At 37.2% G+C, this 12,557-nt stretch overlaps 1 protein-coding gene across 2 annotated transcripts in view; it reads left to right on the forward strand.

The window, feature by feature from the left end:
- RBPMS (RNA binding protein, mRNA processing factor) overlaps positions 1 to 12,557 on the forward strand; it is a 171,699-nt gene that overhangs the window by 73,029 nt on the left and 86,113 nt on the right. The window lies entirely within an intron of this gene.

Raw genomic sequence — 12,557 nt, forward strand, 5'->3', positions numbered from 1 at the left:
ATGCAAAGAGGGCTGCCGGAGACACCCAATATTGTGACAATGTGGAGGCTCAAGGGAAAGCCTTTATATGAGCATTTACTTGGCATAATGATACCATTGTGTCACAATCTAGAAAGGTTTTTAGACTTTGAAGTAAGAGGTGTACACTCTTAGAAGAAACATTTATTGTTGGTTTTTCATTTAAAGCCCATAGGGATATCTTAGTATTCCAAGAGGTCCGAAGAGCCCAGCATTTTTCTAGATTCAGATAAATGACTTACTGGTTTGAATAACTGCCTACTCTCTGTTCCTCTCCTGTAGAACAAAGTGTAACCAGTTATTTATTGAGCACCAGTGGTTCACACTGAAGCACGGTGTATAACTGAATGTTTTGATATCAAAATTGTTTTATAGTTTTCTCATTGCGTAGATACAACCAGAATTTTCTTAATATAACCAAATTTTAAACTTAAAAATAAAACCACAATTTCTATTTAGGCAGTGTTTTCTTTTATTCTCATGGGGTGGGCATCTTTCTAAATGGAGAAATATTCTGGGTCCTTTAGAGTTATGTTAGATGGCATTGTCACTATATTCATTTCATTGCTCTTATAAACAAAGTGACAGCAGTTGAAGCTTGTTCACAGGATGGGTTCCCATTGCCTTTATTTCTGCTGTGTGTATAAAGATGTCACTCACTGTCTGAAGAACAATTGGCTTTTATAGAGACCTCTCTCATTTGGCAATGCAACATTCCCTTGGGGGCTAGGTGTTGAGACATATATATTTACAGATAAATGGACTTCATTAGCCAAAACCGTATTAGTCAAAACTGTTGCCTTGCCGTACTAAATAGAGTACGGCAGACATAATTTTAATTTCTCCTGGTTCCTGAGGGCTATCATTACAAATACCAGGTATTGAACCATACTGTAACATAATGTTAGAGGTGTTTAATTCCATTTGTCCCTATGCCAACTGACCCCAGATCACAGTGTTTTCTAGTCCTGGCATTAGGTTATTCTCCTTGCACTCAGTTCTCCCTTCTTTTCACTGGCAACAAGACTTCCTTTTCTCAAATCATTAATGCTGTTTGCTACTCATGCATTAATAACTTGGGAGGAACCCCAAGTAGAACTGGTCTAATTCTGATCTGTTCTGTGAGCCTAAGGGGAACTCTTCATATTTACCTGTGGAGTAATGAGCCTGGGCTTTCTGCTACTCAGGGATGACTTGTGAGTGTTGGGCATTTACTGAGATTCTCACTGATCTCTTTCTTGACATTTTTAAGTTTTATACGTGAAAGTATTACAGATACCGTGTACCTTAGAAATCTTCCTAATGTTATAGTTACAGAAACTGAGACCTAGAGAGGATGTGTGATAGAGTCAGCAACTGTAGGTGTAGATCTGCAACTGGGAGGCAACTAAAAGTAAGCCATCTGCATCTCAGCCCTGTCCGTTTTATACAGTATCTTGCTGCTTGCTTTGTCCATGGAATGTTGCTGCATTTTTCCTGGTGGCAGTGACAGACTATTTAATTTACATTGTCCAGGACAAACGGCCATGATAAAGTTTGGTGTGTGAGCATGGAGCAGGGTTTCTTCTCTCTGCAGACAAAATGGGCGCATTTAAGGTAATGTGCATAATCGTGAAACCAACACTTGCCATCTCCGCTACTGAGAAACTTAAGCCTCAATCCAGTAAGTCCCTCTGTATAGAATAGTTCACAGTGTTATGAACCATTTCTTCATGTTTGGAGCCTCTCGTTATTGTTTCTCTGTCTTGGTTACTGTCTGGCTCAGATGTTCGTACTAATGATTAGTTTATTTTCTCAAAATGACTGATTTTTAAATCCATTTATTTTCTTCCATTTTTAAACTGTTTCGGTCAGCTTAATAATTTTATGAAAAAACATGCTCAAATTGAAATTAGTAGTAACACCGAACTTTTATCAGGGAGTCACTCAACCCTTTTATGGTAAATACAGTATATTTTGGTTTTAAAGCAAAAATTACCAAATAAGGCTAAAAGTAATCCAAACCCAGACATCCCTTCAGGTTATCTATGGTCCAGTTAATCCAGCAGCTGTGAGGACCCACAAATTGCTATGGTTGCCTAGTAGAAGCCTTGTTTTAATAAATAAGAATGACGTGCAGTTAACACTTCAGAACAATCAGGCTTATTAGTATGATCCCTGTTTTCGTACGGTTCCATAGCAGGCACTGTCTTATGCCAGTAAGCACTCATCTAAAGTACTCTAAAAGGTTGTAGACTCTTTAGTATACCTGCCCTTTGTTTGATACCCCTCCTCCCTAATTTTATCTTTTTTTTTTTTTTTTTTTGGTGCTGGCCGGTACAGGGCTTGAACCCTGGTCCTTGGTGTTATTGGCACCATGCTCTAACCAACTGAGCTAACAAGCCAGCCCAAGTCCCCTAATTTTAAATAGTTAATATTGGGCTAGGTTTTATATTAGAGACTGTATTATAAATTATTGTGTCAGAACTAGAGAAGTGCGATATAATCAAACTATGTATATTACTACAAATTGCCTTCACAGTTAAACATTGCTTAGGCTAGTACAGTAACTTGCTTTACTGTCAAACTATACTCGTTGATCCAAGGGATCTCAGTGCACGCTCAAATTCAGTGTTCTGTTTTTTTAAAAATAAAAAATGCTTCATTGAGATATAATTCATATACCATGCACTTATTAACCCATTTAAAATATACAATTCAGTGATTTTTGGTATATTACATTATTAATTTTCTTTTAGTTATAGTAAATTATGTTTTAAAAAGTTGCCATTTTAACGATTTTTAAGTTTACCGTTCAGTGGCATTAATCACATTCACCATGTTGTGCAGCCATCACCGCTGTTCCCAAAACTTGTTCGTTAACCCAAGCAGAAACTCTGTAACCATTAAGCAACACTTCCCTATTCTCCCTTCCCTGTATCTATCTCCTGGTAACCTCTATTCTATGAAAGTACTTCAGAAAGTTCATGGAAAAATAGAATTAAAAAATGTGACTCTTCCCATGAGCCTTTTGAAGTGCTCTTGTACTTTTTATGTCCATGAATTTATCTATTCTAATTATCGAAATATTCTTTTGTTTCTGGCTTCTTCTTCTTAGCATGTTTTCGAGGTTCATCCATGTTTTGGCCCTTATCAGAATATGGCTAAATAATATTCCATAGTGTGTATCTACACATTTTGTTTTTCCACTCATCTGTTGATGGACACTTAGTTTGTTTCCACCTTTTGGCTATCGTGAATAATGCTGCAGTGAACGTTGGGATATAAGTATCTGGGTTACTGTTTTCCTTTGGGTATATATTAGCAGTGAAATTTCTGGGTCATAGGGTAAACATATGTTTAGCTTTTCCAGTAATTGCCAAACTTTTCCATAGCGGTTACACTATTTTATATTCCAACCAGCGATGGATGAAGTTTCCAGTTTTTCTATATCCTCACCAATACTTGTGTTAATAAAAAGCATAGGAGGCCATTGTTATAGTTAAGCTGCACTAGGCCCCAACAGACTATATAAAAATCAAAATGGGGGGCTGAGCCCCTGGCGCACTCGGGAGAGTGCAGCGCTGGGAGCACAGTGACGCTCCCGCCGCGGGTTCGGATCCTATATAGGAATGGCCGGTGCACTCACTGGCTGAGCGCCGGTCACGAAAAAGACAAAAAAAAAAAAAAAAAATGGAGTCACTCATGTTGAGGTTCCACATCACCAAACTGGAACTTAGTTGTTACCTGACCTTCCCAGAGATCAGGAGAGAGAGGGAGAACAGCAGCCTAATTTCTCAAGCAGGCCAGTTTTAGTCGACATGATAATAAAGTTCCCTTTGTCTTTAATCCTTACAACAAAAAGTAACCTGAAGTAACCTGGTGTTAAACAATCAGTTGTTTCTCTATTGTTTGTTTCCCTGTTCCTGCCTTACAAGGGAAATGACTTTGAAATGACCAGTTTGCTTTTTGTGCTTTATTTCTGCTTTCATTAGTTCTTCTCTGCCTGTAAATCTGATCTCTCTGCTCAGCTCATTGGAACACTTATTCTATTTTATGGAATGCATAGCCAAGTCTAGAATCTCAAGTTAAGCCAATTGAAGTCTTTAAATTTGTTTTAATGTTTTCTTTTGACACTTAATATTTTCTGTTTTTAAAATAACTATCCTAGCAGGTGTGAAGTGGTCATTGGATTCTTGATAAATGCTTTTTGACTGATTTCAATAGTAGATTTGAGTTCTTTATGAATCCCACATGACTTAATTTTTTTTTAATGGATTAGTAACATTTCTTTTCTATGAAACAATTCTCATTAATGGAGCTGTGTTACCCTTAAACAGTTTGTTTTACCTGTTAATAAGTACCAGAAGTGGGGGAAACTTCTACCCTTGGATGATTCATTTGATAAGATGTGAAGGAATGGTGTTTTTTTAAGCTCTAAATAAATTTTGGAATAAAGATATGAAAAGCAGTTTTGTTTTGAAGAGGAAAAATTTGGCCATCATTCAGACTTCCACTGCAAAAGAGCCTTGAAAATAAATGGAAAAATTAAGAGGAACTTAGGCTATATATAATATTAAATTACTTCTTGATTATTGAAGAAATTTAATGATTCAACAGTGTTTGTTGTAATAAGAGAATTTTTAGAAGAATCTTTTATTTGTAAGAAAATGTGTCTGAAAATTCCGTGATAGTGCTATATGTTGAAAAAACTACAGTTGTTTATATCACAGTGATTTCAGCCTTGTACCTAATCTATGTTACGTTAAATAGCTTGAGCTCTCCCACTACCAAGTTTCTAAACAATTGGGTATAATTAATTCATTAGTCCTATACCAGGTTCCTCATCTGTGAATTGGGGGTATTATTCACTTCTGATGTGTTAAAGGAAATTTACCAAGCAACAGCATTTGCACATACTCCAAAGGTAAACCTATGCCATAAATATACTTTCTTAGCCAAAACATGTAGTCATAAAGTACTGGTACAAATTCTTGAGTATACAGAGAGATTCCAGGGCACTTGAGACAGGCACTGGCCACACAAAGACATTACAGCTTTGGTTAGACAGATGCTTGTGTGATAGTCAGTTTCCTGTATCACAGGTTTTCCTGACAGCTTTGTGCAAGTTGACACTTTTGATTTTAATATTCATACAGCTTGTGAGTTAGGTGAATTATTTCCACTAAGCAAAACATAATAAACACAAGCATCCAGATGTTATATATCAACTCTCCCTTCCTCCCTCCCCACTAGGCACCGTGTCAATATGTTTCTTATCAGTTTTTGATTTTCTCCCTTAGTTTCTCTTAGCCTATTGCTCAGAGTAGTTGAAGAGGCCCAATTAGCAAAGTCCCAGCTGGGACATTTGGATGGGAAATATGTGGGACTGCCAGATGAGATCATGAGCCTGATCTAGTGTTTATCTGTAAAATCTGTTTATAACTGCTTACTCTTGACTTGCAGAATCTTATTGATTTATTTATTTATTTATAATTTTCCACAGTGCATCAGGACATTTACTTTGAAGGCAGCCATTTGACGTCACTGGGCTGGAGACAAGGCCTGTGACATAGAGCTACCATGTCGCCAGGCTGTTGGGCCCTTCTTTTCTCAACAATGTGCATGCATTTGGGGGCTTAATAAACAGTCCAATCCAGCTAGTCCTCTCCCAACCCCCCCAAAAATTTGAAATAGGCTTACCACAAAACATGCAACACCAAAAGTGACTCATAACCCAACTACACTTAAGAAAAAAAAAGACTAGTTAGCAAGTACCCAGTATGATTGTATAGTTCTAGAATCTGTCCAAATTTTCTTTTTTTATACTCTGCTCTCTTTATGATTGCCCTGCACTTTTGGATTGTTAGAAAACCTCCCTAGGATGGTTCTGAAAAAAACAAATGAAGGTGCATTTTATTTAGGTATGACAAATTTGTTAAATTCTCCATTAGTCTTGGTCTGAAGAAGATTAAGTGGGTTATTTTAATTCATTAAGCATTTACATAGGAAACTGGAAAACACAACACTAGTAAAAGAAATCGTAAGGAAGTTTGAAGAAGGAAAAGTAGCCAGAAATGTTAGAATCATCCTTTCCCCAGGGAAAGAGGCTGGAGAAACCACAGGTTTTCACACATAAACCTGAGTATATTCCAGTGATAAACACGTATGGAAATCTCAAGTGTGCCCAGCTGTTCTCTAGGTAAGGGCGTTCATCAGATATTACGTGACTGTGTGTAACTGCCCTCAGAATTTCCATTGTGGCCTTTCTTGAGGACGATTTGCTTCAATTTATGTGGACTACATTTTTAAAATGATATCCCAGTTGACCTTGTCCTTTCTTCAGTGTTCTTCAGGTATTTCAGAAAATGCTGGGAATCTAATTTGCCTTTATTGTAAATGTTAGTAGGAAATTTAGTTAGTGTTTGTGGAACATGAAATGCAGAGAGTTATTTGCTAGTACTTTTGCTGAGATGACAAGCCAATTTTAGAACCAAAAAGTCTTCATGTTCACCTTACTGATTGTTTTACAGGGCAGCACATTTTGGCTCTTTAAATCACGTCTTTGCAGCTCTCTTGTACTTTTTAGAGCTCCCTTTCATGCACTGGCTTAATGTTTCTGATAATCTATAAGGATTTGAACTTCTGGTCCACGAAGCTGGAACCCTTGGTCTTACTTTGTAATTGGAATGCATTAGAACGTTTTAAAAAACGTGGGGAGTGAGATATGACTTAACCACTTCAAATGGAATAGGGTGTTTTGACAGGATATTTGTCAACTTTTGTCCTCTGATTTCCTTACAAGTATATACATTATGAGGTATTTTATTTCTTTATAATTAAATAAAAGCTTTTCTTGCTATTTTTATAAACATTTAACAATTATTATGTGGATATATTTTTAAAATTTCAATGAGAACTACAAATAGTCAAAGATTTTTTTATAGGTAAAATAAGTAGGGGAGAAAAAATAAGAGTAAATGTTTCTAGAATATGAATATCTAATATATATAATATAAATATAACCAATGCATAATAAATATGGAAATAGGAGGAACAAGAAATAAAACCAAATTCTAGTGAATATGATTAGACTTACTAATCTAGAATCTGAAAAATAATGAAAATCTGTTTTAAAAGGCTATTTTAAGACTAAAGTTTCTCTTCTAAAAATTTAGTGCTGAGTTTCAGTAGAGAACATTTTGAAAAACTAAGTTACACCTTGAGTAACCTGGATATTGCATAAAAGGATGTGTTTTGTTGTTTTTTTTTAAATTCTGGCTGTTATGCGTTAAGTTTATTTTTAAGATTAATGTTTTAGAATTAAAAGATCAAAATAATTTCCCCAGGAAAGCAGTTGGGTAGAAAATTATTTTGAATCTTCTTATCTGTTTTTTCCTTTTTTCCTTTATACAGGACATCAATCAAAAGTAAATGAATGAATAAATACATAGAGAATTTAAAGATTAAATTTGGAAACATTATGGGACATGAAAATAAGTTTAGATGGAAAGGAATTCATTACATCACGTTATCAAGTCAAGTCATTTTATAACAAAGGAGTAAAAACAAAGTATAAAAGTTTTGTTTCTACACATACTTTCAAAAATAGGAATAAAAATAGAATTCACGCAAAATAGTACAGTATAATTTCTCATATAATTTTGGTATTCACTTCAAAGGCAAATGTAACATTGTTCAAATAAAAGAACATTGAATAGGGCCGAGCCCGTGGCGCACTTGGTAGAGTGCTGCGCTGGGAGCGCGGCAACGCTCCCGCCGCGGGTTCGGATCCTATATAGGACTGACCAGTGCACTCACTGGCTGAGTGCCGGTCACGAAAAAACGACAAAAAAAAAAAAAAAAAAAAAAAGAACATTGAATAGATTATTCAAGGTTAGAGGTCGTAAATACTCCTCTATGAAACAGGTTACCAGACAGGTAAAGAGAATCTGTCTGTTTACACATCTTAGAATGCTAAAAAAGTGAAAGACAAAACTAATTCAGGAAAGGCTTGTAGGCTTAATGATGACCTAGGTAACTAGGTAGCAAGAAGATGCTGATGTTTTCAGTATTTCAGCATGTCTTGATTTCTCCGTAGGGGTGTTCACCAAATTCTGAAAACAATACTTTAAACTATCCTTAAAATTTTTTTAAAATTTTTATTTCATTGATTTTAAAGACATATCATGTGTTTGATGTGTTAGAGTGATTATATGTGTTTTTATATAACATTGTGTTGAGTTTGCACCTGTAAAAATGTACTGATTCTCTAACTTGAGGATAAGAGGAGACCGAGGAAAGTATTTTCTTGATAACCAATGAAGGTGTCAGAAAGGCTGACCTGGTTTAAATCCAGGTTCTGATTTGGGGCTCTTATTTCAGCCTCAGTTTTCCTCTCTTTAATATGTTTTTGATAATACCTACCTGAAAGAGTAAGAGTGTCAAATTAAATGAAATGGATATTTTTAAAGCCACTGTCACTCAATACATGGTAAAAATGCTGATGATTAGTGATGATGATAAATTTCATAAAGGACTGGTTTTTATTCCGAAAGTCACCTTTCCTCCACACTGTTTTTTTTGTTTGTTTGTTTTGTTTTGTTTTTTGGGGTTTTTTTAAGGTTGCATATCTATCTACTTATTTATTTATTTTATTTTTTAAAATTTTTATTGAATCGTAATTGATTATACATATTTTGGGGATTCAATGTTGACATATGTTGATCAAGTCAATATTATTAGTATGTATATTGTTACAAATCATACTTAATCTTTATGCCCCTTGTCCAGTCTCTCCCCTCCCCCCTCTAATTACCCTAGATTTCTTCTCACCCTCTGAAAGAGTAATGGTTACTCTGTTGATTTGTTGCCTAGGTGATCTGTCCAATGCTGAAAGGTGTGTTCAAATCTCCCAGTATAATCATAGAGCAGATAACTTCTGTCACTCTGGAATGGGCTTTGTGGAGAGAGACATCCTATTCTTTTCTTTGACCTCTACTGGTGACTCTCCTTGTGTCAGTGCATTCCAGTGGCTGGCAGACCATCTGCATAGTGGTTGTGATGTCTAGCCACTTTCGCGGCAGCCATGATTACTGTGGTGGCTTTGGTGGGCCACCAACATGCAGGTGATGTTTTTGGCATGCTCCTTGGTGCTAGTGGTGTACCTGGTTGTGTGGGGGGTCCGGTCCCCAGTTCCATGCCCCAGGCCCCTGGGTGGGGCCCTGTGGCTCTGGTGGTGTGCCTGGGTGTGGGCGGGGTTCCAGTCCCCGGCTCCATGCCTTAGGTCCCCTGGCGGCCCGAGGCATTGGTGGTGTGCCTGGGCTGGAACTAATTTTTTGTCCTTTGCTCACTTCTAAAACGGGGGAACTTCCTGTGTGAACCAGTACTTGAGCTGTGTGGACGAGCTAAATTGCTGCTTTGCTGCTGTTTCCCTAGAGAAGACTTTTTGTTCAGCTCAGGATTTAATGGCTGACCTCATAGGTACTTCCGGCTCCTGGGTTGTGTAGAAACTCTGATCTGGTCCTGAATCTTTTCATCAAACTGCACCCCATGCAATTCTGCATTCCCGACCAGACTTTTCTGAGTGGACCTGTGCTGATTGGGAGTGGATTGGCTGTCCTTGCTGTGTCCCAGTGTTCCCCTGGTGGGCATGTCTCTCCCACCGCCCATGCTGCAAACACTTTCCGTGGGACAGGCCCTGCACCAGTCCCTTGCAATGACTCACCGGCCTCTGAGTGGCTCCCCTTTTCAGCTGTTCTGGCTCTTTGCTCCTGCGTGGGTCCGTGGGAACCCTATTAATGGTCTTGCTGTCTATGAGATCCCAAATTCCATTGAGTTCAGAATATTTCTGAACATAGATGGCACATCATTTCATGTGTCCTTCCTTGGAGCTCTTCAAGAAAACAGTAGCAATGTTGTCCTTAATATTCTCCAGCCTATAAAATATTATAAGCCAAACAAATACACCCTTATTCCCTTTTATTCTATGTTGTTAATTGTTTATGTCTTTCTACATTTTAAACTCAAATTGAATTTGTATTTCGAAAATCCCACATCCCTTCATTATAAACTGTTTTATTTAGAAGATTCCTGACTTCAAGTTTACTGTATACACAGCCTTTTTGCAGAAAGAGGGAAATTCAGCCTAAGCTTTGTCAGATCACCAGATGGTTTTAAGATGATATATTAGAACAGAGGAAGAGCATTGATTAAAGTTGCTCAGAGGTGAGATAGGTTTTGCCTCTCTTTGTTTTGGCACTCTGTGCTGCACAGGAAGTACTTTGCAGTGAACTTTGGAAGTTTGGACTTGACTGTTTACATTCTTTTCAACTTTGTGCCTAAGCCCCAAATTCTTAGTAGGAAGAGCTTGCAAGCCATCTGATAGTCTTTGTTAGAGGTTTTAAAAAAAAAATTGGTTTAAGGAAAAAAAAAAAGTGTTTAAGGAGCAAATTCGATCCCTTTTACTTATTCCTTTATTTTTACTGAATTCATCAGAGATTCTCTCCCCAGCCCTCAACCCCCTGCATCAATTACCATATCTGGTGTTGTAAATGATATTGAGGGAAAAAAATTTCATTACCCAGTTGTGCAGCTTGAAAATCAACAGCTAGAATGTACATGTTTTCTATCCCCTTTTGGTATTTAACTTCATTAACATTACCTAAACTTGGTTGTGCACATTGTGGAATGCTTTAGCTGGATCTTGTTTTGGGAGTAAGGGGATTCATTGCTAAAAAACTGGAGAATAGGGCTGGCTGGTTAGTTCAATTGGTTAGAGTGTGGTGCTGATAACACCAAGTTCATGTGTTCAATCCCTATACCAGCTGGATGCCAAAAACACAAGCAAGCAAACAAACAAAACCTGGAGAGCAGAAGCAGGGCAGTAAAAATACACACCTCTTGTGGTGTGTGTCTGATCTTTAAATGGAAGACTTTTCAAAATGGATTTGGAAAGTTTAGGCAACTGTCTTTTTTCAGTTGTAGAATTTGTTTATGTCAGCACTGTTTTCCTCTCCTTCCCCTGCCTATTTCTTCTTCTCCACCAGCCACTAATAAAAGCTCAAAGTAAACTTTGCAGAATGATCCTTACAGCATATACAGAAAGATAGGATGGGTCCTCAAGTGACCTAACAAGCAGTTAAGGTGAAACTAAAAGAAGAGTGTGTTAAATGCATTCTCTTAGCCCGCCTACCTCATAAATAGGACTTATTCTTCATATGCTTTTCTATATAGACACAGACACACTTTGTTTTTATAATTCTGAGACTGTTTATATTGCACAGTGGTAATCATTCAACAGATCTTTGAGTTCACAGAGCACTTACATACGTACATGTCCATTTTCTTATTTTGCCTGGTATGTGCAAAAGTGGGTGTTCTCCTTTTCAATAATTAGATTAATGTGTATTTTTGTATCTGACACCATCTTTGAAACACTAGTCTCTCCACCAGTAACCCTTTTATATTTTAAAAAAGCCCTTTACATTTAAAGGGCCTATGTAGTCAACTATTAATTGGATATGAAATTAGTATCTCGAAATTCATCACTACTCAATTTAATCCTGGGTATTGTACTTTATACAAGGTGTGTGAGTACATATGTAGCCGTTATGAATGAAAGTGATGCTCTCAGTTTGCCATCACTAAGAAAAGAGATTTAAACTATTTTTTTTTAGTTATAATTGGTAATGAATTTGCACATAGAAATGCCCTTGCTTTTTTGTGAGATATTCTGTGTCACCAAAAGTGTAGTTTTCTAGATTGGCCAGCTTCAGTAATATAGACTGGCTGAGAATAAGGTTGTGATTTCTTTTGTTTATCAGTTTTATTTTCTTTTTCCTTCTGTGCCAGACTCACTGGTTTAAGCCCATGATCTGAGCTTTGTGGAGATGCACCTCAAGTACAGGGAGGTGCTTGGTTGAGGCAGACTGTCTTGGTTGATTTCCCAAATAAGTGAAGTTGGCCATTAAAATTCTGAGGTTTCTCTGGTGTCCGGTGGAGTGACAGACATTAGACTGGAACCTCTTGGGTTGACATTAAATAGTTGGACCATTAGAAGTTTGTTTGTACGTTTTCCCCGTGTCAGCTCAAGATCTTATCAGAGTCAAAAATTTAACTAAATTGAAAACTATTGCCTAGGATCTAATTCCTTTCAGTCTTTCATTGTCAGTGTCATTTGTTTTCGTGCCTTTATTTAGCAGGTAGCAGGAGTAAAAGGCAGTCATGTGAAGGGGAAAGAGGGAACACTTATGGGTATATTCATTGTTCCAACAATGAGACACGAGACAAGGAGGCAGTGAGGACTGTAAATGAAAGTGGTTGCTGGAGTACCAGCCACTTTTGTTATCTGTATTAAGAATTCCAAGAGATGCGTTTGTCCCTACCAGCACAGTTGACCCCTGTTTACCTTTAAAGTCCTTGGAGTAAAAATGTTAACATCAGGATTCCAAGTAAAAGAATACCATCTGCACTCTGGCCTGTTTCTTTCCATGTAATATTATCTATTTCAAAGTGTCACTGTAAAATACTGCTTTGTGGTAACTGACTGTTTGGCCCAG

Source organism: Cynocephalus volans, chromosome 13, assembly GCF_027409185.1.
Source record: "Cynocephalus volans isolate mCynVol1 chromosome 13, mCynVol1.pri, whole genome shotgun sequence".
Taxonomy (NCBI): domain Eukaryota; kingdom Metazoa; phylum Chordata; class Mammalia; order Dermoptera; family Cynocephalidae; genus Cynocephalus; species Cynocephalus volans.